Below are 25,019 nucleotides of genomic sequence, written 5' to 3'. Positions count from 1 at the left end.
GATGTCATTTGAGATGTCATCAGTGATGTCATGAGTGATGTCACTGACCATGTCATGAGTGATGTAATATGTGACGTCATCAGCAGTGCATTGCGGGCGCGCGAGTTATAGTTAGCTGAACTAACTATAATAGGGGAATTTCTATGGTTTTGTACGAGTGAAATGTCCAACTAACTATAACGCCCCTGAACCCTATGGTTTTTTCAGTGAATTTCTAAGGTTTTTAAATGCTAATTTCTACCCCCCTGGCCATTTTGCCACTAAATTTGATGGATTGGAAATTGTGCATAGAAATGGGAGGGCCCTGCAGCAAGGGCAATGGCCTAGACGCCCCTTTACCACAGACCCTATTCCCTTGCAAAATCGGTTCAGTAGCCTGGAGTCAGTCGATTGACTGAGGGGCGATGGTGCTACATTGGGTTGCTGTTTATCCAATGATATATATACTCACCTGAAGGTAACAGACGCCCAAAATAGTCATATCACTAGTAGGGAGGAGATATCAGGGGTCAGATTAAGTGTTATACCTGGTATGCCTCATGAGGAGGAGCCAACTACATTACTTTCGGGGTCCCCAGTCGAAGCAAGAAATATTTCCGAGGAGGGTGTTGTTAAATCTATAACTAGCCAAATAATATCCAAAAATGCTATACTACCAGAAGCAGGTCTTAAAATCACGACATGGAATATAGCTGGCTTAAGTACAAAATTAAACACCCCTTTCTGGAATGATTTCATCACACAAGGGTTCGACATTATATGTCTTCAAGAGACCTGGCATAAAGAAGCTATTTATGTGGAAGGCTATACCTCATATTGGGCATTGGCTGTGAATTCAACAGCAGGAAGGGCTAAAGCCGGACTCTTAATTTTAGTATCAACTAAATTAACCCAGTTTAAACCTAACATTTATCATGAGGTGGCCCCTTATGCCCAGTTATTACGTCTGGAGCATGCCGTAGGTAAGGACTTAATTATTATTAATTATTATAATAACACCTTTGATGCACGTAGGGGTCCCATTGTTTATGAAATAGGTAGAGAAATAGATAAATTGCTGGCTGGTTCTAGGAACCAACCGATTTTACTTTGGACAGGAGATTTTAATATACAGGCCTGTCCATATGCAAACCCAAGGATTTGTGGCTTTTTGGGGGAAATAGGTGATAATGTTGGTTCTACACATATCCATTTCCCCCACGACGATTATGGAAATTCTCTTAATAATTTGATAGCCAAATTGGATTTAGAGTTACTCGACTGTACCCTGAAAAAGGGCAATATTATATGCCCAACTTTTACTGGCAGGGGTGCCCATTCTAACATTGACCACATACTTCTCTCTTGCAACTCTGCTTATTCTGATTTATGGATAACAGAACAAGCAGTAAGTGATCATAATAGTATCTCTGTAACTTTACTGATGTGGGGAAATGTACATTCAGACCCCACCAGTTCTGTTGGAGATATTGTTGCAGAGAGACCAAATGGGGCAAGAATTAGGTGGGTCAATGTTAATCTTGCTAAACTTCTGGGTGAAGTTATTACTAAATGTACAACAGAAATCGACTACTGTCTAAGTAATGAGATAGTACCCACCATACTGCTTTCCAAATTTTATCAAATTAATACTGTTATCGAAGGCTTACTGACAGGTAGGAGTCGGCCATCAAAAAACAGGTCAGTTGGTTGGTTCGATAAAAATTGTACACAGGCTTTGTCGAGATTAAAAATTGCCCTGGATACTAAACCTAGGGATAATACTCTTATTAATGCTGAACGCCATAACTATAAGACTTCCTTGAAAGTCCGTAAAAAAGAAATACAGGAGGAGCTATGGCATAAACTAAATTTAGCTGCTGATACTAATAACAATGGCCTATTCTGGGAGATAATTAATTGCCCTTTCCTTAAGAATGATACCTTTCCCGAATTAACATCCCATGTGAATTGCAATGATTGGATTGATCATTTTACTAATATTTTTAATCCTGATAGGTTTGTTTTAGATTTGCTAGTTAATCACAACTCTGTATGGCTATCGTTACCCTTGTCTATTAGCCTGGATGAGGTTTATTTGGGGCTGATAAAAAGTAAAGGGGGTAAAGCCCCAGGCCCGGATGGTGTTCCCGTGGATTTATATAAACAGGAGATGGATCTATGGGCACCTATTTTAACCCGTATTTTGAATGCCGCTATAGAAGGTAACCTTCCTTTGTCCTGGGGACAATCTATTATTGTTCCCCTATTCAAGAAGGGGTCCAGGTCCGAGGCACGAAACTATCGCCCTATCTCCCTCCTGGACTCATCAATCAAAATTTTGAGTAGAATACTCCTTAACAGGCTGGAGATATGGGTAGAAGAAAATAATATTTTATCACCAGTCCAATATGGGTTCAGGAGGGGATTGGGTACAATGGAGCAGTGCCTGAACCTTGACCTCATCATAAATAAATATGTTACGGTCAAAAAAGGTAATCTGTTTTTATGTTTTGCTTATCTTAGCAGTGCCTTCGATCTGGTCGAACACTCTATTCTATGGCCAATACTACTGGAAATGGGCGCCCCAGTAGATATTGTACATTTTTTGGCCAGACTATACGAAAGGCTCTCCTGCAAAGTACATTTTGGGCCTGATGGGGAATCTACCCCCTTTTTTAGAGTGACCCGAGGCATCAGGCAGGGCTGTGTTCTGGCCCCTTTGCTTTTTTCTTTATTTGTTAATCAAATTGATTCAATCCTTAGGCAAGTTCCTGCCAATGCCCCCCGAGTAGATGGCGACCCTATTCCAATACTGCTATATGCGGATGACGCCGTCCTCTTGTCACGTACTCAAATTGGCCTCCAACGTTTAATTACCTGTTTTTGCAGGTTTATTGATAAAAGGAAACTGCTAATTAATAAAGAAAAAACATATGTAATGACCTGCGGGAATAAGAAATGTGCTAAAAGGACCTTCTTCCTGGATGAGAACAAAATCCAATCTGTGACTAGTTTTTGTTATCTTGGCGTCACATTCTCCAGCGATGGGAGATGGGATAATGAATGTGTAAATGTCCGCCTTAAAATGGAAAAGAATATTAACGGAGTGTTTAGATTTGCTTCCAAGCTTGGGAATAGTAGAATCAATGATATGATTTCAATTTACAAAGCCAGATGCATTCCTTCCGCTTTATATGGAGCTGGTGTGTGGGGGCACCATACCCTTTGTGGTAATCACATTCAACTTGACGAGAATTCATTTTTAAAGCGTCTATTATGTGTCCCCGCATCAGCTTCCACAGAACTAATTCATAGAGAGGTGGGGCTTGATTATATTGAAGATCTTGCAGCCCTTCGCCCTCTGACCTTATGGTGTTCCATCTGGTCCAAAACTGAAACCATATTTACACAAAGAGTAATTAGAGATTGTCTAAGGCTGGACCATTGTTTGCATATCTCTTGGCTAAGGCACATTCATTACTGGTTCAAGCTCCTTTTTAATCTAGACCCTTTTTTAATACCTGAGGAAGCTGCCAGTATATCTAAATTAGATCTCAAGGTGTCCTTTTTACGTCATAGAAGACAATCCAGAGATTCTGTTTGCCTTAAACAATGTACTTATGCTTTTTATCGTGAAAACAATTTAAGTGAAGTTTTCCAGCCATATTTGACAGAAGTTACAAGAAGATCCCACCGCTTTGTTCTTACCCGCCTAAGGCTTGGAATAGTACATCATCTTGTGTCCTTCCCCATCACTAGGCAGCATAGTAATACTTTATGCCCCTGTGATGACTTATCCAAACAGAGTTGTTGTCATTTCATGCTTTTTTGTAAATTTTGTGTGTTTTTAAGACGACATTTTTTAAAACCCATCTTTTTAAAATATAATGTCCGGTCTACAAGGAGCGCAATGCAGCTAATGTTTAATCTGGAAAGTGCAGATATTTGTTTTTATATAGCTACTTATATTCTGAAATGTATGAGTGCCAGGAAATCCATTGTCTTGTAATTTATTCGGCTTCTAGTAAGCTGTATTATCACTCTACCAAACACTATAAGTGACTTCTTGTACATGCACAGAACTGCGATTTGCACTTTACCCTGCATATTTTGCACATTACCCGGCATGTTAGTTTTCAAGCACCATAAGTGACTCTTTGCACATATCCAGAATCTGCGAATTGCACTTTACCTTGTATATTTTGTACATTAACCGCATGTTAGTTTTAGACTATATAAATTTTAAGCCCATCAGAATTATTTTACCTGTTCTACATTGCTAATCCTATCTGCACTGGCTCTTTTACGGGGATGGTAATATAATTAATTTTCGGGGATAGTATAACAATTTTTCTTGCTCTGTGCCTAATCATGTAATTGGTTTATACTCTGCCATTTTATAGTTTTATTGTATGATTGTTGTATGTTATTATGTTTGCTATGTGGCTGTATATACTTGCCGAATAAAGCATCTTGAACTGAACTACTCTCTTAAACAATCACTTATAGAAACACCTACTTATTTGTACAGGAACTCTTCCAATCTCTCACTCTCACATATACTCACTAATATATACCAATACTCACATATACTAGTTTAAAACATATGTAGTTACTCATAAAGACATTATTGAGACAGTCATTCACTCACTAACACACCCATACACACACTCATCCACCTGTACAGTCCTGCACACATGCTGTCTTCAACACATACAAACAGTGACTCACTCATTCATGCATCTATGCACTAAGTAATACCCCCCACCGAACCATACAGACACTCAGACACTCATACTGATACTCAAAAAACCAACTAATAACCCATATAGACACTCATGTAGCTACTCACCAACCCATGCAGCCACTTATACACAAAGTGAGAGACTGATGCAGATATTTACATATTTAAACATTACTCACTAACCTATGTATTCACTAAGATACACTTAATCAGTCAGTTATGCAATCAATTTTTTTTTAAAAACCATCCATTTAGACAGTTATATACCCATTTATTCTTCCATCGACCTTGAGATATACATATATAAAACATATTTCATTTTCAGAAAAACACACATTCACTGGATGATGTCATCAGTGATGTCATTTGAGATGTCATCAGTGATGTCATGAGTGATGTCACTGACCATGTCATGAGTGATGTAATATGTGACGTCATCAGCAGTGCATTGCGGGCGCACGAGTTATAGTTAGCTGAACTAACTATAATAGGGGAATTTCTATGGTTTTGTATGAGTGAAATGTCCAACTAACTATAACGCCCCTGAACCCTATGGTTTTTTCAGTGAATTTCTAAGGTTTTTAAATGCTAATTTCTAACTATAACGTGCCTCAAACCTATGGTTTTTTCAGTGAATATATATATAATCATTATACTATGTATACATGTGAAAATGTCTCGGTCAGCCGACGAGGTCCTCTTATGGCTCCAATGACGTCATACGATGTCGCGAGCGGAGCTCTGCTATTATGACGTCCTCGTCAACATGGGAGAGCTAGGAAAGAATTTCCGTGGAATGGTGGCGCAGGGGATATTCACCTAAGTGTTCAGGCTAATCCTTTGGGAGCTACTGTTTATGTTGTCACTCCAAAAACCGAAACCAGTAATCCGAGGGCAGAGGCCCTGCAGATGGCACACGAGGCGGGGTGCCTGGTCGTGTTCACCGGCGGGGCAGCGAAGTGACAAGCACCACAACCCACAAAAAAGGAAACAAGGGCACTGAATAACACAGGATCTTCTCTTTGTATCTGGCAGGAACACCAAAGTTAAAATGCTCTAGTACCAAAATGTTCAAGAGGAACTGCGATGCCGCTTCTGCCTCCCGTACCCTGGAGGCGGCACATGGATCACACGGTACGGTCATACTGTGGTGGGACTCGTTGACCTCTCATGGCACTGCTCCACACTTCAGGGAGGACGCTTTCCATTAGCTATGTTTTCTGATGACGTGTCGCGCCGGCCCCGTCCAACAACAGAACTCCTTTAGATCCAAACAGACTCTTCCACTTTCTCACCGGAAGTGAAACCAGGCCACTCGGACACTTTCACAATACAACAGCTGGGAATGCACTTTTTGGTAAACAAACCCCATTCCTTCCTCCTAATTAATCAAATAAACGTCTCACTGAAGAACAGGGGCCAGCTTCGATCAGTAAACAGCCGTTACAATGACTTTTTTACTTCGCGATACCTTTAAAACGCATGCATTACCAAGCATGCGTTGTACATCGCGAAGTCATTACTACACATTTTTTTAGAACGCATGGTCATTTACCACGCATGCCTTTACAACAAATTTTGTTGTAAAGGTATGTATGGTAAATGACCATGCATTCTGAAAAACATGTAGAAGATCCACGTTGTTGTAAGGAAACACAGGCTGTTCCGTTTCCTCACAACGACGTGCACCGCCCCTCAGAGATTACATGAAGCAGGAACCACGAGGAGAGAGGAACCACGAGGAGTGAGAGGTAAGGGGGATTGGGCATTGGGTGTTTTTTTTCTAGGGTTTAGGGTAGTGCAGTGGTGTTTTTGTAGTGTAGGGGGTTGTGCTGGGGTAGTGTTTTTGGGGTTTAGGGTAGTGCAGTGATGTTTGAGTAGTGTGGGGGTCATACTGGTGAAAGTGTTTTAGGGTTTAGGGTAGTGCAGTGGTGTTTGTGTAGTGTAGTGGGTCATGCTGGGTAGTGGTTTATGGTTTAGGGTAGTGCAGTGGTGTTTGGGTAGTGTAGGGAGTCGTGCTGGGGGTAGATTTAGGGATTAGGATAGTGCAGTGGTGTTTGGGTAGTGTAGGGAGTCATGCTGGGGGTAGTGTTTTAGGGTTTAGGGTAGTGCAGTGGTGTTTGTGTAGTGTAGGGGGTTGTGCTGGGAGTAGTGTTTTAGGGTTTATGGTAGTGCAGTGGTGTTTGGGTAGTCTAGGGGGTAATGCTGGTGGTAGTGTTTTAGGGTTTAGGGTGGTGCAGTAGTGTTTGTGTAGTGTAGGGGGTAGTGTTTTAGGGTTTAGGGTAGTGCAGTGGTGTTTGTGTACTGTAGGGGGTCATGCTGGCTTCTAGTGTTTTAGGGTTTAGGGTAGTGCTGTGGTGTTTCTGTAGTGTAGGGGGTCGTGTTTTAGAGATTAGGGTCGTGCAGTGGTGTTTGGGTAGTGAAGGGGGTTGTGCTGGGGTAGTGTTTTAGGGCTTAGGGTAATGCAGTTGTGTTTAGGTAGTGAAGGGGGACGTGCTGGGGGTAGTGTTTTAGGGTTTCTGGTAGTGCAGTGGTGTTTGTGTTGTGTGGGGGGTCATGCTGGGGGTAGATTTAGTGTTTAGGGTAGTGCAGTGGTGTTTGTGTAGTATAGGGGGTCGTGCTGGGTTAGTGTTTTAGGGTTTAAGGCAGTGCAGTGGTGTTTATGTAGCGAAGGGGGTCATGCTGGGGGTAGTGTTATAGGGTTTAGGGTAGTGCAGTGGGTTTGCGTAGTGTAGGGGGTTGTGCTGGGGGTAGATTTAGGGTTTAGTGTAGTGCAGTGGTGTTTGGGTAGTGTAGGGAGTCGTGCTGGTGGTAGTGTTTTAGGGTTTAGGGTAGTGCAGTGGTGTTTATGTAGTGTAGGGGGTCATGCTGGGTAGTGTTTTATGGTTTAGGGTAGTGCAGTGGTGTTTGGGTAGTGTAGGGAGTCGTGCTGGGGTAGATTTAGGGATTAGGATAGTGCAGTGGTGTTTGGGTAGTGTAGGGAGTCGTGCTGGGGGTAGTGTTTTAGGGTTTAGGGTAGTGCAGTGGTGTTTGTGTAGTGTAGAGGGTTGTGCTTGGAGTAGTGTTTTAGGGTTTATGGTAGTGCAGTGGTGTTTGGGTAGTCTAGGGGGTAGTGCTGGTGGTAGTGTTTTAGGGTTGTGGGTGGTGCAGTGGTGTTTGTGTAGTATAGGGGGTAGTGTTTTAGGGTTTAGGGTAGTACAGTGGTGTTTGTGTAGTGTAGGGGGTGGTATTTTAGGGTTTAGGGTAGTGCAGTGGTGTTTGTGTACTGTAGGGGGTCGTGCTGGCTTCTAGTGTTTTAGGGTTTAGGGTAGTGCTGTGGTAATTCTGTAGTGTAGGTGGTCGTGTTTTAGAGATTAGGGTCGTGCAGTGGTGTTTGTGTAGTGAAGGGGGTTGTGCTGGGGGTAGTGTTTTAGGGTTTAGGGTAATGCAGTTGTGTTTAGGTGGTGAAGGGGGACGTGCTGCGGGTAGCGTTTTAGGGTTTAGCGTAGTGCAGTGGTGTTTGTGTAGTGTGGGGGGTCATGCTGGGGGTAGATTTTGTGTTTAGGGTAGTGCAGTGGTGTTTGTGTAGTATAGGGGGTCATGCTGGGGTAGTGTTTTAGGGTTTAAGGCAGTGCAGTGGTGTTTGTGTAGTGAAGGGGGTCATGCTGGGGGTAGTGGTTTAGGGTTTAGGGTAGTGCATTGGTGTTTGCGTAGTGTAGGGGGTTGTGGTGGGGGTAGATTTAGGGTTTAGGGTAGTGCAGTGGTGTTTGGGTAGTGTAGGGAGTCGTGCTGGTGGTAGTGTTTTAGGGTTTAGGGAACTGCAGTGGTGTTTGGGTAGTGGAGGGGGTAGTGTTTTAGGGTTTAGGGTAGTGCACCTAACCAGACACAATATCCGTGGACAAAGGTGATCCTGACTCTTTTGAAAGCTCCGCCAATTGAATAATTTGGGTCAAGGGCTCTACCACGTCCAAGACCTATCAATTCCTTTCTTGGGATCCCTCATATACTTAGAGGAAAAGGTACATAGTTTCTCATCAATTTCAGACGTGTGTGCCACCTTCCCCTTCAGGGAATGCCTGGAGCATTCTCTCCTCATCCTATTCCTGACCTCCCTTTCAAGGTGTTGATGGCCTTTCCCCACCACATACTCTGCCACTTTGGTGTCAGGGGTCCACTTCGCCGACCTAGGATGGTAAATTTGGGTAGGCTCGAACATGTCCGAGTGGACCCCGTCCCCAACCCGGGACTGAGAGGAGTGGGACTCTGGATGCCAGGGATGCCCCGAGTCCTTATCCTCATTGGAGTAGAAATCGTCCTATGATACACACTCTCCCTCCAAAGGAAACCCGCCGTCGGGGTCTACAATAGTGGAGACAGCGTCACAATTTTCTCCGGACTCCTCCTCCTCCTCCCTGCAGGGTGCATGTTTTAGCGTTCGCGCACTCTTGAGGAAGGTCTCCGTAAGTTTATCACATCCTTCCAAGTGCCCCGCGTTATGCTTAATCTGGGAGCTACTGGGACCAGATCTGGGTCACTGAACACCCCAAGGATGCTTTTTGCCAGCTTATCAACCTGATCCCTCAGAGGAGCCAGCGCCCTAGAAATAGCCAGAGAGAGGGCTTGGTCCACTGCTGGAGGGAAAAGTTGGGGTGCCATTCCTCCTCAACTTCCTGGTAGGAGGAGTAAAAATGGTCTTCTGGAGAACACATGATAGCAGAGGGTGTGAGCACAGAACAAATGCCCTTAAAATACTTAAGCGATACCAAAGGGGATGATGGACGGAGCGTTTGAGCAAATCAAACACTCACCCCCAGTCAACTGATCTGGGTTTAATCCACCATCATTCTTTAGCTCACTCCACCACCCCAGTTCAGACATAGCCATATGCAAATCAGTCTGACCCTGTGCCTCATGGGAACAGTCCAGCCCGAACTGCCAAGCCATGTCTTCCCTGGACCAGAACAAGCATCCTGGGACCGGTTTCGGGTTCATAACCCTCGTCAGCCAGGCTATCTTGAATCCAGTGGTAAACTGAGCAAGGGACCCACGTCTGGGCATACCCTGCCAACTTAGGGCGAACAAAGCGATACCAAAGGGGATGATGGACGGAGCGTTTGAGCAAATCAAACACTCACCCCCAGTCAACTGATCTGGGTTTAATCCACCATCATTCTTTAGCTCACTCCACCACCCCAGTTCAGACATAGCCATATGCAAATCAGTCTGACTCTGTGCCTCATGAGAACAGTCCAGCCCGAACTGCCAAGCCATGTCTTTCCTGGACCAGAACAAGCATCCTGGGACCGGTTTCGGGTTCATAACCCTCGTCAGCCAGGCTATCTTGAATCCAGTGGTAAAGTGAGCAAGGGACCCACGTCTGGGCATACCCTGCCAACTTAGGGCGAACAAAGCGATACCAAAGGGGATGATGGACGGAGCGTTTGAGCAACTCAAACACTCACCCCCAGTCAACTGATCTGGGTTTAATCCACCATCATTCTTTAGCTCACTCCACCATCCCTGTTCAGACATAGCCATATGCAAATCAGTCTGACCCTGTGCCTCATGGGAACAGTCCAGCCCGAACTGCTAAGCCATGTCTTCCCTGGATCAGAACAAGCATCCTGGGACCGGTTTCGGGTTCATAACCCTCATCAGCCAGGCTATCTTGAATCCAGTGGTAAAGTGAGCAAGGGACCCACGTCTGGGCATACCCTGCCAACTTAGGGCGAACAAAGCGATACCAAAGGGGATGATGGACGGAGCGTTTGAGCAAATCAAACACTCACCCCCAGTCAACTGATCTGGGTATAATCCACCATCATTCTTTAGCTCACTCCACCACCCCAGTTCAGACATAGCCATATGCAAATCAGTCTGACCCTGTGCCTCATGGGAAAAGTCCAGCCCGAACTGCCAAACCATGTCTTCCCTGGACCAGAACAAGCATCCTGGGACCGGTTTCGGGTTCATAACCCTCGTCAGCCAGGCTATCTTGAATCCAGTGGTAAAGTGAGCAAGGGACCCACGTCTGGGCATACCCTGCCAACTTAGGGCGAACAAAGCGATACCAAAGGGGATGATGGACGGAGCATTTGAGCAAATTAAACACTCACCCCTAGTCAACTGATCTGGGTTTAATCCACCATCATTCTTTAGCTCACTCCACCACCCCAGTTCAGACATAGCCATATGCAAATCAGTCTGACCCTGTGCGTCATGGGAACAGTTCAGCCCGAACTGCCAAGCCATGTCTTCCCTGGACCAGAACAAGCATCCTGGGACCGGTTTCGGGTTCATAACCCTCGTCAGCCAGGCTATCTTGAATCCAGTGGTAAAGTGAGCAAGGGACCCACGTCTGGGCATACCCTGCCAACTTAGGGCGAACAAAGCGATACCAAAAGGGATGATGGACGGAGCGTTTGAGCAAATCAAACACTCACCCCCAGTCAACTGATCTGGGTTTAATCCACCATCATTCTTTAGCTCACTCCACCACCCCAGTTCAGACATAGCCATATGCAAATCAGTCTGACCCTGTGCCTCATGGGAACAGTCCAGCCCGAACTGCCAAGCCATGTTTTCCCTAGACCAGAACAAGCATCCTGGGACCGGTTTCGGGTTCATAACCCTCGTCAGCCAGGATATCTTGAATCCAGTGGTAAAGTGAGCAAGGGACCCACGTCTGGGCATACCCTGCCAACTTAGGGCGAAAAAAGCGATACCAAAGGGGATGATGGACGGAGCGTTTGAGCAAATCAAACACTCACCCCCAGTCAACTGATCTGGGTTTAATCCACCATCATTCTTTAGCTCACTCCACCACCCCAGTTCTGACATAGCCATATGCAAATCAGTCTGACCCTGTGCCTCATGGGAACAGTCCAGCCCGAACTGCCAAGCCATGTCTTCCCTGGACCAGAACAAGCATCCTGGGACCGGTTTCGGGTTCATAACCCTCGTCAGCCAGGCTATCCTGAATCCAGTGGTAAAGTGAGCAAGGGACCCACGTCTTGGCATACCCTGCCAACTTAGGGCGAACAAAGCGATACCAAAGGGGATGATGGACGGAGCGTTTGAGCAAATCAAACACTCACCCCCAGTCAACTGATCTGGGTTTAATCCACCATCATTCTTTAGCTGACTCCACCACCCCAGTTCAGACATAGCCATATGCAAATCAGTCTGAATCTGTGCCTCATGGGAACAGTCCAGCCCGAAATGCCAAGCCATGTCTTCCCTGGATCAGAACAAGCATCCTGGGACCGGTTTCGGGTCCATAACCCTCGATAGCCAGGCTATCTTGAATCCAGTGGTAAAGTGAGCAAGGGACCCACGTCTGGGCATACCCTGCCAACTTAGGGCGAACAAAGCGATACCAAAGGGGATGATGGATGGAGCGTTTGAGCAAATCAAACACTCACCCCCAGTCAACTGATCTGGGTTTAATCTACCATCATTCTTTAGCTCACTCCACCACCCCAGTTCAGACATAGCCATATGCAAATCAGTCTGACCCTGTGCCTCATGGGAACAGTCCAGCCCGAACTGCCAAGCCATGTCTTCCCTGGACCAGAACAAGCATCCTGGGACCGGTTTCGGGTTCATAACCCTCGTCAGCCAGGCTATCTTGAATCCAGTGGTAAAGTGAGCAGTTCGGGCTGCACTGTTCCCATGAGGCACAGGGTCAGACTGATTTGCATATGGCCATGTCTGAACTGGGGTGGCAGAGTGGGCTAAAGAACGGTGATGGATCAAACCCAGATCTGTTGACTGGGTGTGAGTGTTTGATTGGTTCTGATGCTCCGTCCATCACCACCCCCTTTTGTACCGCTTAAAATCCTTAAGGCAGCCCCCTCGCCAGTGCTCCAACAGCTGGGCTTTCCCCGATGCTGTTATAAGAATTGATTACCAATTACCACCACCAGGTGTCGCTGGTCACTAACGTGGCCGTGTGGGGAAATCACTGCGTAGTGGTTTTAAAATTAGGCAAAGTTTGGTCGGGAATCAACCTGACACTAAAGGAGTGACCGGATTCCCAAACGCGCGTAAAGACCAGCGGGAGCACTCCACGGAACTGCCTCGCTCAGACCAGACGCGCCTGACAGGATCTCACCGCGTACCGAGTGCACAGCGGGAGAAACTGCGAGGGGAAGAAAGCTCTTGGGCAAGAGCCTGCTGCGCAGGGAATATGAAACAATACCAAGGCAATTATGCTAATAACGTGCACAAGAAACCGCTATACAAACAGCAACAATGTCAGATTAAGCCAAGAATGTAAGGAATGCACTTAACTGGTGAGCAGTGAAGAAAGAGGAAGCGGAAGGGACGTCACGATATTATATACGATGGACTGTGATATGATTGGACTATAGTTGCCTTGGAGACTACCCCTCTAATGGTGCATGGGTTGTGTAGTCTTTTGTTTAATGATTGTTGTGTTAAGTTTTCTTTGAATTGCTATGCAAATAAAGTGAGGAAAGATATGCATAATCCTTGCCTCCGTCCTGACATAGAATTCATTAAACTTTATTCGATCTGATTTAGAAACATAGATCATAAAAGTGTACATAAAAACATTAAATAATCTTTCCTAATACAATACAGTGAGAATTAATTAAAACCAGTAGGTAAAAACGCGTGTTACAAAGCCCGGTTCAGAGCAACTTCAGGTTAACAGAATTGTAAAGTTCAATGTTTCGCAAGATCAATCTCATGTATTTCGTGCAAAATACGCAATAAGGGGTCCAAGTAAGATGTAATGCTCCAATACCTGACCAGTCTGCACTATATAAAACTGCAGAAAAACTAAAAATAAAAAAGTGTTTTGCACACTTCTGTCATTGGGCTATATGTGGACTACATCTGGGTGATATTTGTGCTACATTTGGGCTCCTTTTTCTCTGGTGCCATCTTGGGAGACTTATGTGTTATGAAGTTTCCTAATTTCCTCATTTACTGCAGTCTCCTCAATAGGAAATGCTTTCAGTTTTTTACTTTGATTCCATCAAGAAGGCATTCAGATGTGTCACACATTTGCCATAAATTCAGAATGTTAGCACTCTAGTGTTCATTAGATCACTGTAGTAAAGCTACTGCTCACCAGGGAGTTAACTGCAAGTCTACTGCTGGTATTGAAAGTGATTGTTTCAGTCTGCATGTCAGAAGTTTCTAATGAAATACAAGAGAATTTGAGATCTCACTTAAAACATGCCCTAAATGTTCTTTCTGCAGCACTAACCATCATTTCTATGGCAAAATGTACCCCCTCATTTTGTTCCTTTTTAAATTAAATGTTTTAAGTGTTACCAGTCTATTCCAATCAAGATGGCTTCAGGTGTGCCATAATTTTGTCATAAGTAAGACTGTTAGCTCTCTAGTTGTTCTTTAGAACACTCTGGGAAGTTGCAGTAGAACACAAAGGCATCAACTGACAGGCTGCTCCTGTTGAAATATAACATGAAGATATTTGAGATCTCACTTAAAACATGTCCTAATTTTTCTTTCTACAGCACTAACCATAGTTTCTATGGCAAAATGACCCCCTCATTGTGTTCCTTTTTAATTTAAATGTTTGAAGTGTTACCAGTTTATTCCAGTCAAGATGGCTTCAGGTGTGCCATAATTTTGTCATAAGTTAGACTGTTAGTTTTCTAGTTGTTCTTTAGAACACTCTGGGTAGCTGCAGTAGAACACAAAGGCATTAACTGACAAGCTGCTCCTGCTGAAATATAACAGGAAGATATTTGAGATCTCACTTAAAACATGTCCTAATTTGTCTTTCTACAGCACTAACCATAATTTCTATGACAAAATGAACCCCCTCATTTTGTTTCTTTTTAAATTAAATGTTTTAAGAGTTACCAGTTTATTCCAATCAAGATGGCTTCAGATGTGCCATACTTTTGTTATAAGTAAGACTGTTAGTGCTTGTTCTTTAGAACACTCTGGGAAGCTGCAGTAGAACACACAGGCATCAACTGACAGGCTGCTCCTGTTGAAATATAACAGGAAGATATTTGAGATCACACTTGAAACATGTCCTAATTTTTCTTTCTTCAGCACTAACCATAATTTCTATGACAAAATGAAGCCCCTCATTTTGTTCCTTTTCAAAGTAAATGTTTTAAGATTTACCAGTTTATTTCAATCAAGATGGCTTCGGGTGTGCCATAATTTTGTCATAAGTAAGACTGTTAGCGCTCTAGTTGTTCTTTAGAACACTCTGGGAAGCTGCAGTAGAACACAAAGGCATCAACTAACAGGCTGCTCCTGTTAAAATATAACAGGAAGATATTTGAGATCACACTTGAAACATGTCCTAATTTTTCTTTCTACAGCACTAACCATAATTTATATGACAAAATGAACCCCGTCATTTTGTTCCTTTTTAAATTAAATGTGTGTTACCAGTTTATTCCAATCAAGATGGCTTCAGGTGTGCCATACTTTTGTCATAAGTAAGGCTTTTAGCGCTCTAGTTGTTCTTTAGAACACTCTGGGAAGCTGCAGTAGAACAAAAAGAAATCAACTGACAGTCTCTGCCCTTGTTGGATGTACATGATTTACTGAGAATGACAGACTTCATTCTCACATGACTGAGAAAGATAATGTGAATTTACAGAAAATAGGCTCTCATTTTAGCTTTGGTTTTCTCTCAAACATGATTCATGATATCCCAGCAAAAGATTTTTCACAGGGTAAAATCACCTTAGAACACACCACAATTCCTGAAATGAGTATGGTACCATCAACAAATGAATTCTAATGTAACTAAAGTCTGTTATCACCCTTTATAGTTCTCCTTTTCGTAACCCTCAAAACCTTTGATTCACTACAATGCATTTCAATGGGGTACTATCATGTGTATTGGTCCCAAGATGGCTGCCAGCAATTCCAGGATGAAGTGCTGACAGCCAATCAGATCTTACGATGAGATGTGTCGTTAGTCTCCGCCCAGATATTGAAGCTTTTTCTTTTTCTAATTTCTCATGAACTACTGGACGGATTTACACCATTTAACAAAAAGGGATCTTTCTGATCCAAGTGCTACCTTTTCACCAAATTTGGTGTAATTCCGTAGTTCGGGCTGTAGCCGTGTCTAAAGTTTCCTATGGGAATTAACATGGAGAAAACACGTTTTGGGACCTCCCTTTTTTCTCGGCCCCCGCTTGCCAAATCACCCCGAAACATTTAAGATAGGAGCTGACTGGAGCACCCCACGAGTTTTGAAAATTTTGCGAAGATTCGTCAACCGACGCCAAAGTTATTGGGAAAAAAATGTTAGGATTTTCCTGTGGATAATAGGTCCTAACTATAACTACCTCCTGGCGACCGCCAGTAGGTAATATAATATACATATATATATTAAAAGCACTATTTGGAGATGGTTTATCGGGTTACTCTGGCACTCACTAGTTGTGGGCATATATATACATGTATTATATTTAAACAGCAGTGCACCAAGGGAAGGGGGAATCACCGAACCCCCTTTTATGAGACCAGAAGTGATCTTTCCGTAGCAACAATACATTGCTCGAGCACACACTAAGAAAAATCAAACAAATCAATTATTATGACACATTTCTTGTATATCCTCTTGGTCTTTAATTTTCTTTCTCTTTTGCCCAGCCAGCTAACACATGTTTCGTTGTTTAGGGTGCTCCCCACGAGTTCCTCAAGGCTGGAAAATAGCATAAATGTAGTTGTAGTATAGTGTGAGAACACCACACATTATACACGTGTTTGTCTTTGTGGAAACCCAAACATTGGTGCACTGTGAAATCCAAATCAAACTAATCCTTTATCACATCTATAGAACATATTACACCACAATTAAAAACTGTATATAACTGTACATGTTTCATACAATATCAAAACTGAAATAAAGTGTTTCAGATGGGGTGAAGGGAGACGTGGTGCAGTGAAATCATACCTGTAAATAGGTGACTACACCTTCTTGGTAGATCAATGCAATCTCCCGTAAAGTATGCACTCATGACCTACAATCAAGCAGTATGTTAAAAGAATGTGGTGCGTACCTGTCTTCCTGGAATATTGTTTATTTATACCCAGATGGTAAAATGAGCAGCTTTCAGTCAGTGTATACATTTCAAATGTGCCCAAAGCTTAAACCACAAGAATATGCCGCAAGTCTCAAAAACTATCCTACCTCAACGCTGGTTCTACTTCCGTCACGTAAAATACTGCAAGGATATCCCCCTTAGTCCGTATTCTGTATAACAATAGTATCAAAATTAAAACCTAATTTTAGAAAGTTGTGATTCATCTATAAAGTATCATTATAATGAATATGTGAAGCTTATCAATCTCACCTTATGATCTCATATTGCACTTATATAAAGCCTCCTTATTCGAGTGCCTTCAATAAATATATTTTGATGCCCATGAAATGTGGATATCCATATCAGATGTGTACGCTATCTACAATGACAAAAAAAAATTCCCAATGTAAATAAGGCATAGACGAAGTGTAATTATTACTGCCGACCGTCCAGGTCTTCTAGTCATATAAATCGTATACCCTATACTGCAAGCTGTCTTACCTCCAACGAGGACACCAGTATACGTTCTGCTGATATTCGTCTCTCCCGCCTTGTACGGCTCCCGGTTTGTCGGAAATGATGTATTGGGTTCCGTTTAAATACCACGCAATGCTGAAGCTGCACTGAAGCATGCTTCCATAATCACCCGATCTGGGAGCCATCTTAGAAGGATAATGTATCTCAAATAAAGAGCAACTACGCACAACGCATGGCTAACCATGCTCGTGAATGATTTCTACATGCCAATATTTAGAGGTTATAGCTGTGGGAGGTGTCAGCCGATATTTGTACCGATTTATTCAAGTCCTATTGACATTTATTCAGACACGGCCCGATGTGTGTGCCATGTTTGATCAATATGTCTGCCATTAAGAGTGTCTGATCATCCATATAAGCATAAAAATCTGCCCAACATTATTTCCGGCAACCAATATTTCGAATTATGACCAATGCTTATAGAGACGTTTCTAAATCTTAATGTGATATTGAAAGTGACTGTAGTGTGTGTTCATGCCGCATACCACCATGTTGCCATATGGTAAGTCCGAACGTATAAACACAATATAGAATATAGCATGTATGTGGAGCCCGTAAAGTATTGTGAATTCAAAATGTCTAACAATAGTGTATACCAATTGTGCTGCATAAAATTCTTGCATCACGTCCCGCTACAATATTAGTTCACAGTTATGTTAATTGACATCATTGGAATGAAACTCATATTCTAGAGAACAATTCTTATGATATAAATGACATTGTTTGTCCGTGTATACATGATTGTTACAAATATCTCATGTCTCTTGTTGTATATGACTGAGATCATGACAATTAATCTCAATGTTATTGTGCATATATGTATATTGTACTGCCTTCAACCTCCAACTATGTTCCCATGGTTATATTTATTCCCCAAGAAAATACGGTAGTTCTTGATCAGTATTTGAACCATGCTCCACAGATCCAAGACGCAATATCCAGGTAGTATCCCTGCATATTAAATTCAGTTCCCTGTTTCCCCCTCTGGGGTCCGGCTCACCATGATCCATGCCAAAGAAAGTAATATGCTTATGAGCACCCTGCACCTTGCATTCCATTAGATTCCATTAGATGCATTGCCATTGGATACCTCACATCCTGATGCTTCACAGCTCTGATATGTTCATTTATTGGTTCTCTTAATGTTCTTATGGCGCTTCCTACATAAATGCATTTGCAAGCACATTCCAAAATATATATTACATGTTTCATATTACAATTAATAATATGTCTGATATCATAGGATCTACCATCTGCACCTTGGAACATCTTTTTCTTATCAGTGGCCCATTTACATGCCCCACAATTACCACATTTATGAACCCCACTGTCAATTTGGTAAACCAAGTGAAGGTCAGTTTATGTCTGGGATAACTAGGACTCAATCGTGATCTCAGTGTTGTCCCCCATCTGTAAGTGACAAATGCATTTATGAAGGCAGTACCATAAGAACACTAAGTAGAAAGGATCTTTGTGGCAGGGATCCAAGAATAAGGGTCTTGCAGAGCTGTGATCGCTTTTGCTTGCTGAAGGCTATTTGGAAGGTACATTGCACCTACATTGGGCTCATCTGCTGACTTTGAGGTGTAGGTGCAACTGCTCCTATTCCTTGCTGACCATTGGTTCTATTGTTTTGAAAAGGTGTACTGGTGTAAACCACCTACGAACCTCAGAATAGGCGATCTTTTGGTGCTACGTTTAGCTTAGTTAGTTGAAAGAAGTGAGAGGTTAGAGATAAAAAGCTCATTTTAGTATAGTCATAAAGTTACAATTGTTTCTATTATTCACTCCCCTTGAAAATATCATTGCCTCTTTTTTACTCATTTTCTGAACAATTAATATTCATATTACATGCACAGAACAGGATACTGATTTTAATCTTCTAAATTCCTGCTCTCCTAGTGAGCTTGGGTGTGGCTTTGTATGATGAAAGAGGGTTTGGAAACCTCTATTTAACTCTGTGTTACCTCACAGAACTGATTGTTACCTACAACTCGTGTCACTCAATGGGTTGATGGGTCGTTGCAGTCCACTGGGGTTTCCAGCTCAGGGTGGTACATTAACTAAGTTCATAGTACCAAGTTTTCTGGAAGTCCCATTACGGGCAATGTCCTGGAAAGAAATACAGAAAATGTATCAAGCAGATGACAGACTCTGTCAATACATTGGAGATGAAGGAACACACCATGTGGGGCCTAAAAGAAATTCCAACATGAACAAAACTGGTGAAAGATGCATTCTCGATGATACAACAACTCTCCCTGGAGCCCTACCCATATCCTTTTTCTGTCTCACACTCCTCAATAAAGGTTACCTCTACACCATGCCCCATGGCTGTCTGCCTGTTCTGGGGAATTCTAATATCAAGCCATGTAAGAACCCTTTAATCTTTCTCCTATATTACAACACCACATTAGTGTCACTCTGTTCCCCCTCATGGATCTCACACATTCCCCTCACACTCATTTCCCCCTTTAGAGTATAACATGATTATACTAACCTTCATGCATCCTTTTAAACAATCCCCATGATAGCTTTATTAGTAGCAGCAGCAGCATTGCAACACCAAGCCCTATGGATAAACACAACCATGAAACGTGTACACATCAATGAAGCAGCCCTTGTCATCAAAGATAGTATGCACGTTGCTGGAGAGCATGGGTGTATTTAGCACAAATATATTTCCCTGTATTAGATTGGCTGTAGTGCCGCATGTGGACAATTGATGTCACCTAATACTCCAGGGAAGTGGGTAATAGCTTAAATTTATTTACCATCTGTTGTCTTTCCAATGCTTCTGCTCCCAGTTTGGAACCGCTAGCATTTGTCAATTCCAAGTCCTTCCCAAGGATTTTTAATCTTCTGACATTATACCCTCTCTCTCATTCTTGAGTAATTGTTCCTCTAAATGAGAGTATGGTGACAAAGATGTTCAAATATATGGTGGAGAATGATTTTGGTTGTGTCTTGTCTGGTGGGAATGTGTGTTCCTGGTTGATGTTGTAGTGATTTTAACCTGTTGGTGGGTATGGTGGTGTCATTACTGATGCCTCCCCCACCTCCTTCTATTAGTGGGTGTATTGAATGGGAATGAAGCCTTGTCATTATATGTGCTCTCTATTAATTTGAGATATATGTCATACTATGTGCCTCTGCTTACACTTTTAAATAAATACAAAAATACGATTTACAAAAATAATAACATTTCCTTTTTTGAGAAAGGAAATGTTTCCCATTTTTCATATTTTCTTGTGTGCTGTTAGTGTTTTCCTCTGTCAGCTCTGATTTTTGTGAGAGTGCCTTGCTGTAACAGTGAATGGACTTGCGTGTGTGGGGGGGGGGGACTTATTGCAAGGCTTATTTAGAGTAGATTTTAGTCTGTTTGCCTATTAGTACTACTGGAGTAGATGAAGGTGTAACTTTGGTGGCTGTCAACTGGCTTACTCTTTTGTTAGCACATTTATGTATTTGAATGTGCCTGCAAGTGCCTCTCCTTTATTTGTATCTTAACTCCACCTATTTAGTAGTAGATGGCTTCAGTCACTACCTTTTGCCCTGTACACATTTATCTTAAAAATGTATACATTTAAGTCCGGAGTTCTCCAAACTCATGGTAGAGAGCATCAAACATAATACGCCAGGACTCGGCAAAGTTAGAGAATAACATTTGTGAGTACATAAAGCAGTACTACTGAAGTACTACATGTTGTACTCGTGAATACTTGGCTGACTAGACCTCAGTGTGTTTCATAAGGAGGTATTATTTCTTTTTGATACGTCCACGTTGTCTTAAAATGGTGGGGAGGGAAGGAAGGTATGGTAATTAATTGGTTCCTAATATTTAATCTTATAATCTAAATTTAGTGAATCTTTGAGCATTCATCTGTATCCATATATGGGCAGGACAGTTTCATTTAATATTGATATTCATGCTAAAAAAGATTTTCCAACATAGGTGCCCATCTTACAGGCATGACTTGCCCACTTTGGTCCAGAACGTGACAGGGAAGGGTAGGATTTTGTGAACTGAAGGTTTCAATGAAGTAATTGGCTAATTCCTATTCACACCAGTTTCTAATAAACTCTACTTGCTGGCATTTCAAGGAAAATATGTGTGAGAAGTGAAAAATAAAATGAACCTTTAAAGTAGAATGAAATTTGCATAATCAGATTAATGTAATATACAATTTTGTATTTTGGTTAAAATTCCATTTAAACATATTTTTTCCAAAATGTTTTAACTGTTAGGAATGATGCTCAATATTAAATTATATGAATCACTTGTCTAGCATGTGAGGCCCTTTCTTGGGTTCCCAAAGCAGCCAGGGGATATTTTTGGTCAAAATTTTTGTGAGGTTGAGTAGTCAAGGCTTCCTCCCATAAGAGGTGTGAGTTTAGAAACTTGCAATCCTGTTTACACTCAAGTGAATATAACTAAAGTCAACAGACAGTTGGATTTTTAAACTGAAAAAAAAGTTTCTTTAATGCACACAACATAAAAAGGCATACTGCAGAGGTAAAGATACTTTGAGAGGACCTGGGTAGAGAGGTGACACCAAATCTATCATAAACTCTAAGTGCCATAATTACATTTAATATTATGACTAATAACCCATATTAGTCCATAGATGATGTTTGTGAAACCAATTTGAGAATTTATATTGCAACCATAGCCAAAACTAAAGATTATTTTCAATATTATGTGACATGAACACAGTACTGGTTTCAGTGACATACTTTAAGAACTAAAGTAACAACACTCCTTGTGCTTTAGGTGCAGTGATTTGGTTTCAGATGGATTTTTATGAGTTCTTTTTATAGGTTTTGAAAGACAGTGATTTTGTTTTAATGCGCTGCCTCAAAATATTCCACAACATAACCAGACTTCCCTTGTACATATTGACCAAAAGATGAAGTGCCCACCAGATTCCCATTCAATCACCAAATATCTGCTTACACTGTTGAACTAGACCATTCTTCTCCTGACATTCAGTCTTTCTCCAGTGTCCAGGTTGCCCTTATTTCCTTATTCAATATCCCATACAATCAACTCTTTATGCCCCATTGAGGATCCAGTCCCCTAATCTCTTAACAATCCATACATGCCAAAAACCTTATCATTCGATGCAGTGTCCTAGGGACACTCAGGGGACAACACTGGTGCTTTGTCCTCTCGCATGGTGCATTTTGAGCCCACTGGTGGTCTAATCCACTAGTCTTGCAGGAATGGCTGTAAGTCTCAGAAGAACTCCCACTGTCTTAAGACTGGCAGTCATTTAGGTGCTGTTGCATATTTTTGCTGCATCCAGGCTGGTGGTCATCACTTGTTTTTAGAGGTCCCAGAGTGAGGAGCCAGCGTGTCCTTGCTCCCACCTATCAAGCTGTTGGATGTCCTGTCTGTGCAGCTCCATAACAGCAAAACAAGTGCATTGTAACAGGCAAAGACAGACTTTAACTTATTATATCATATCATCACATCCTTCGTACTGCATCATATATGAAAGGCCCAAGATATAGCTGTCATGTTATCATGCTGGTGCGAGCTATGTACCCATTCTAATCCCCATTTATTCTTTCCAGTAAAGGGAATTGCGTTCACTATCTGCCATTAATGTAATTCCTAGTGCCAAACTTCAATGGCATAGCCTAATGTGAGCTTCCAGGTCATAGCAATGTGTCATTTGACTCGGACCAATTTTATTTCGATTAATCTACTCTTGGCTTTAATGGTCATCGATCTCGGGTATAGCCCCGATGAGCATGTTTTAGGGGGTCTTTTAAGTTGTCTATCATTGGCTCTGTTAAAAATATCCACCAATTGTTGCCAGTAAGAGTGCAGGCATATACATCTCTTTACCACATGAATAAAATCAGAACTGACTTTCCCAATTTGAGGACACTGTGCAACTGCTTCAATGGAAATATTGTTGCTGGTCCTGTAGGGGGGTACTATATGCCCAGTCCATATAATAAAATGTTTCTGGGAAATTTGAGAACATTTTAATATCCTGACCGAGCCTTCCTCACTGATCTGTTTATCTATATCTCTTATTCATACGTCCTTAAGAGGTTCCCATATACACTTCATGTACTCACCAAATACAGGGTATAACAGTTTAATACTTTTATGTGTGCCATCAATTTTGCATGTCATCTTTAACTCCTGAAGTGTCTGATATTCAGTGTGTCCCATCATCCAGAGGTAACAAAATGTCACCGTAATAGATCCAAAAAGAAAAATGTGACCCACGGTAATCTCATAAACATCTTGCAGTTCTCTAAAACTCTTAATTCATAATGTTTTCAAGTCCCGTTTCTACTTACTTATGGTTTCATTTCTGTGATCTCTGATGAGGAAGGGTTAGCATACACATCAGCAAGATTTCCGGAGCATAAGGCACAAGTATGCCCATACACTGCAGTACTCTTCTACAACTGTAATTAAGGGCTTCAACTTGAATATTGTCAGTCTCCAAATTTTCCATGGAACCTTAGTAATAAACACATTAGCACTTCCTTTGAAGATATGTTCAACGGCTGCCCCTATCTTAGTGTGATATTAATGTATCTCCATCCATTATGCTAAGCAGGCGAGTGGCATAATTCAAAATCTGGGCTGCCAACCCCTGCTTCATAACCTTGACCCTCAACTTTGATGAAGCTAATCTACACCTTATTGCCCCAAGTCTATCTCTTGAAACATGGGAATCTTGATTGATAGGGTGGCAAACAGATAGAGTAGATGTGGTAGTACCATCATATGCACAAGTGCAATCCTCCTGGTCACAGATAATGGCAACATCTGCCAGAATTTCACACAGATCTGCATTGACTGTATGGCTAGCCTAACATTTGCTTCCAGGAGATCAGGTTCAGATCTATATATATATGGACTAGGAGTGGATGATATATCCCGCTCCGCTGGCAGAATTGGCAGAATTTTGACAACTCTGTGTTATGCTTGTAACGCGGAGTTCTAGACGAATTCTGCCATCCGCCGCATGGGGGACTTTTTTCTCACACATGGCTCGCCAACCCCGAGAGCTCAGTAAACTGATCTAATACACTCAGAGCACCTAAAGTATCAGCCTGAGCCTGCTTAAGAACAATAGCATGTAATCTGCATATAACGCAATGTGGTGGCAATAGTAGCTTTCATACATGACCTTATCGCGAGCGCGCGGCATCCAATTGAGGAGACATATAATGATTTACAAGACTAAAAATTTGCACTGTTCATGTCTTCGAGAGAGTGCACTAGCCTACCTTTTGTTTTTCAGATTGCTAGTATTTGGGTCCCTTTTCCATCAGGGTTCACTAGGCACAGTAATAGCCTACTAGCTGTGTTCCTCTTATCATGTGACCTGGCAAGGTATGCCTTGTAGGGAAAGAGTTTCAACCTCTCTACAAGAGTCAGCAGCTTCTCCTTCTCCGCCAGTATGAATTGTGAAGGTATGGGTGATTATTCTCTTTACCTTTAATTTATCAAAACACTACCTTCCATATCTTTAAGCACTCTCTCCTGCTTGAGTATGTCACAAATTGAAGACAGACTACTGCCCACAGCCTTTGAAATAAAATTGCCACACACAACGATTTTGAAAGTGCCCCACAGAATTAATTTTGATGTTGCTTGCTATACCCTTATTCTCAGCGAAGTAATTTTATTTTTAAACTATTCTTTTAATTATCTTTTTCAAATCAAGTTACAG

The sequence above is a fragment of the Triturus cristatus genome, chromosome 9, assembly GCF_964204655.1.
Source record: "Triturus cristatus chromosome 9, aTriCri1.1, whole genome shotgun sequence".
In the NCBI taxonomy this organism is placed as follows: domain Eukaryota; kingdom Metazoa; phylum Chordata; class Amphibia; order Caudata; family Salamandridae; genus Triturus; species Triturus cristatus.
This window is presented reverse-complemented; position numbering follows the sequence as displayed.